Source organism: Apium graveolens, chromosome 6 (assembly GCF_009905375.1).
Source record: "Apium graveolens cultivar Ventura chromosome 6, ASM990537v1, whole genome shotgun sequence".
NCBI classification, from domain to species: Eukaryota; Viridiplantae; Streptophyta; class Magnoliopsida; order Apiales; family Apiaceae; genus Apium; species Apium graveolens.
The window spans coordinates 245,460,864-245,465,826 of record NC_133652.1 but is presented as its reverse complement, the minus strand read 5'-3'; positions in this window follow the sequence as shown (position 1 = coordinate 245,465,826).

Here is a 4,963-nt window from a genome sequence, read left to right as displayed (position 1 = left end):
CATAATCAATGATGGACCCTTCATGCCAACAAAACTAGTGCCTGCAACTCCTACGGTTGCTGAACATTATCAACTGAAGGAGAAGACAGAATGGACACCAGAAGAAAAAGTAGTTGTGCTGAAAGATGCAAAGGTAAGAAACATGTTGCATAACAGTCTTGATTCTGTGATGTCAAACAGGGTTATAGCTTACAAGACTGCAAAAGAGATCTGGGATGCTCTTGAAACTCAGTGTCAAGGAACCATGGCCATCAAGAAGAACATAATGGCTGTTCTGATTCAAGAATATGAACACTTTGAGGCCAAGCCTGATGAAAGTCTCACTGACATCTATGACAGATTTCTAACTCTGCTCAATAATCTATCTTTGGTGGAAAAGGTGTATGATCGAGAGGACTCAAACACCAAGTTTTTGAGAGCCTTGAGTGATGAATGAGAGACTCGGACTTCAATCATATGACATCAGTATGATCTGGATGTAATTAATCTGGATGAAGTCTATGGCATGCTGAGAACTCATGATTTGGAGGTTCAACAAAGGAGAGAGAGGAAAAGCAACAAAGGGAAATCTGTTGCTTTGAAAGTGAATGATAAAGCTTCAAAAGAAAAGTCTGTTGGAGCTGTACGAAAGAAGAACAATTTGCCAAAATCAGATACTGATGATTCATCATCAAATCCTGATGATGATACTAATTCTGAAACTGATGAGAACATGACAGATTCTGATGTCATGGAAATGGCCGCATTGCTGGTTAAGGGCTTCAGGAGAATGCAATTCAAGAAGTCTAGGAACAACAGAAGCTTCAAGAGAAGTTCACTGGAGGTGAAAAGAAGTCAACTGGGAGAAAAGATGGAAAAGACTCTAAAGCTGGGAAGGTAGACAAGACAAAGATCAAGTGCTACAACTGTGATGAACCTGGTCAATTTGCCTCAGAGTGCAAGAAAATAAAGCATGATAAAGGGAAGAGTAAAGCCCTGATCACTTCAAGCAAGAATTAGATGGACTCCTCTGACTCTGAAGATGAAAACACATGTTATGCACTGATGGCCAGTCTTGATGATCCTGCTGCTTCTGAGCCTAAGGTACAAACTTCTTTCTGTTGGGTATAATTTTAACTAAACATCAATAATTGACAATTATATATATATATATAATAACAAGAACAAGGAAAATAACCAAATAATCAACTAACGAAACAAAACACGAAGGCAATAACAAACTATAAAGACTGTAATTGACAAAGAAAGTAAAGAAAACTTATCTCTTATCGCTTTCCAAATTCTGATAAGAAGAAGAACACAACAGCTGAGTCGCCAAACCCTTCAAGAGGACTTGTCTATTCTTGAAGAGATTATTGCCTCCCACTTAAGCTGTGATGGAATGCAGCAATATCGCTTCCAGGATAAAACAACAACAGATTAATTTGGCCACAGAACCAACAATGATCAACGGTGACTCGCACCTCAGTTTGCCCATAAAACCTATGCAACTCATATATGTTTGCGAGGCAGGCACTGAGACTTGTGTCATATTTATCTTAAGTGTACCTCTCAATATATAGGCATCTCAAGTTACTCTTCTTCTATTTTACTCGATGTGGTACACTAAGTAACAAAATAAAAAAAGTAAACAAAATGGGTTTTTCTTATTATTTATATTATATCATGATTAATTAATATTAATATTACAAAATATATTCAGAGTATGATTAAAATAATCCTTACTTAATATATTTAATATTAATAATTAAATAATCAGTATAAATAATTAAACTTGTAATAGAAAAGAAAAATATAAGAGTTCCCACTAGCACTAGGCCACACAAGCATTCCACTTATGCTAGTAGTTGTAAACAACACTAATACAAGATGATATATAAACTCAATATCTTTCTTTTACAATATCAATGTGGGATAAAATCCCCATAACCCATTTCTAACAAGCAACTTTATCGCAATATATTCATGGATTTCACTAAGAAAATGTCTTATATCCAAATATGAAAGTTTAAGTCCTCATGTCAAGGAACAACCTCCAAGTGTTAGCTTCCGGAAATCATATCAAGAACAAATATAAAATATGCCTCAAAATTTCTATTTTCTAACAATCCCCCACAAATCCATAATCAAATTATATACCAGATTTTATACATGACATGTTTTTTCAGAGTCGGTACCCTTCCGGGTTTGAACACTCCTAAGTCCTCTACTTCGATGGCTACCAGATACAGATGGAATGTTTCACCTTGAATCTTTATCCGTTGGGTGTAACCACACTCCATAGGTGATGACAAGTCAAAGGCTATGGTGCCAATCTATGGTTTTGAGACGTTAATGGTCATGTCTCGATCCTGTTCGTCGAATGTTTCGAGGAATAACCATTTCCTCTAATTGCGACCACACAATTACATTCACTTAGCTGGGCATCTCCAGAGATGTACTGCTATCATCTTGTCAAACGACTTGATCCCATTCAAAGTTCAAAGAACTCTTGCTAGCTAGCAGTTCAAGTACCTCTTAAGGTTTATAGGGGATAGACTCAAATACATAAGTATCTAAATGTATATGGTAGAGGTACTACCAATTCATCCTTACAACTTGTTATTACCACATTGAATACACTTCGAGGGATCTCCTCTTAGGTGTATTGGATTCCCGCTGTTGATGAATTATGATGGGTTATCAGTCCCATCCCCAACCTCGACTTAAGGACTACAACATGCGCAAGCCCTTTAGTCAGCGGATCAGCTATATTATCATGAGTTCCTATGAACTCTATAACAATAATCTTATCATACACAAGACCCCTTATAGACTTCAGTCTAACTTGCATGTGTCTCTTTGTTTTAGCATTATACTTTACACTTCTGACTTTGTCGATAGTTGTACGGCTATCACAATGAACAGAAATGGCAGGAAGCGGCTTGCTTACTACAAGTAACATACTCATGAGTCAATGTAACCATTCAGCCTCCATACCCGTGGCATCAAGTGCACACAACTCAGCCTCAAAAATAGACCGAGCAATCAAAGTCTGTCTAGAAGACTTGCAGGACACTGCTACACCCGTAAGGGTAAAAACATATCCAGTCACTCCATTGGAACCAGATTTCTTAGCTATCCAACTTGCATTACTGTACCCCTCGAGTACCCCCGGAAATCTCCGGTAATGCAAACCAAGGGAAATAGTTCCTTCAGATATCTAAGAACTCTATCCAGTGCCTCCCAATGAGTCTTGTTTGGACAACTTGTATATTTAGCCAACTTAGACACATGATAAGAAATATCTGGCCTAGTCACATTAGCAAGATATTGCAAACTCCCAATAATCTAAAAATACCTTAACTGAGACACAAGAATTCTTGAACTATTCTTGACTAAGGCAACTTTTGAATTATATGGTGTACTAGCGATTCTACAATTTGAATAACCGTACTTCTCAAGTATAGATTTTTCTATATAATAAGACTGTGACAAAGTTATTCCATCAGTTGACTGAGTCAACTTGATCCCAAGAATCACACTAGCCTCACCCATATCCTTCATCTCAAAGTGCCTCTTCAAGAAACTCTTTGTCTCGTTAAAAATCTCAATATTGGTTCCAAATAACAAGATATCATCCATATATAGGCACACAATCACACATTCATTTCCTCTAACCTTATAGTAGACGCACTTGTCACTTTTATTAACTAAAAATTTAAAGCCTAAAACAGTTTCATCAAACTTCTTATGCCAGTCTATAGGAGCTTATTTTAGGCCATAAATGGATTTGACTAACTTACATACTTTCCTCTCGTTACCAGAAGCAACAAATCCCTCAGGTTGATCCATATAAATCTCTTCTTCAAGGTCACCATGAAGAAAAGTTGTCTTTACATCCATCTGATGGATGATAAGACCACGTACGGAAGCCAATGCAATAAGCAATCTGACTGTTGTCATTCAGGCCACTGGAGAATATGTATCAAAATTATCAATGCCTTTCATTTGCCTAAAGCCCTTAACAACTAGCCTAGCCTTATACTTATCTGTTGAGCCATCAGGGTTTAGCTTCCACTTGAAGATCCATTTACATCCAATAGTAGAACACCCAGGAGGGAGATCAACTAACTCCCATGTTCCGTTTGAAACAATTGAGTCAATTTCACTTTTTACAACGCCTTTCCAATGCTTTGACTCCGAAGAATCCATAGCTTAACGGAAAGTTAAAGGCTTATCCTCGACATTGTAAGTGATAAAGTCACTTCCAAAGTCCTTGACTACCTTTGTACGCTTACTCCTTCTAGGTTCCTCTACTTCGTTAGGAGTAGAGTTACTACCAGGATTCACCCCCACATTTGTCATCTTTTTCACATGATCAGGAATAGAACTCGATGTGTGAGTGGGATCATCCTCAGAACTACCCAAAGGTATACCAGTCTTCATAGGGAATACTTCCTCAAAGAAAGTTGCATCACGAAACACAACTATCATATTCACCATAATACCATCTATGTCAGATTTTAATACTAAAAATCTAATAGCAGTTGTGGTTTCAAGATAGCCCAGAAAGATACAATCAACATTTTTCGGACCCAGTTTCTTTCTCTTGTGTTCAGGGACAAGCACCTTAGTAAGGCACCCCCATACATGAAGATAACTCAAACTTTTCCTACGCTCTCTCCATAATTCATATGGTGTCTTGTCCATATGTTTCAGAGGGACTCTATTCAGAATATGGCAAGCCGTATTCAGAGCCTCTCCCCACATGTACTTAGGCAACTCCGAATTGATCAGCATACTGTTAATCATGTCTTTAAAAGTTCCGTTCTTTCACTCTGCCATCCCATTAGACTCAGGTTTGTATGGTGGAGTAATTTCATGAACTATTCCATTTCTTGCGCAAAATTCAGTAAACAAGGTACTCGTATACTCACCACCTCTATCAGATCTAAAACGTTTAAGTACTTTTCCAGTTTAT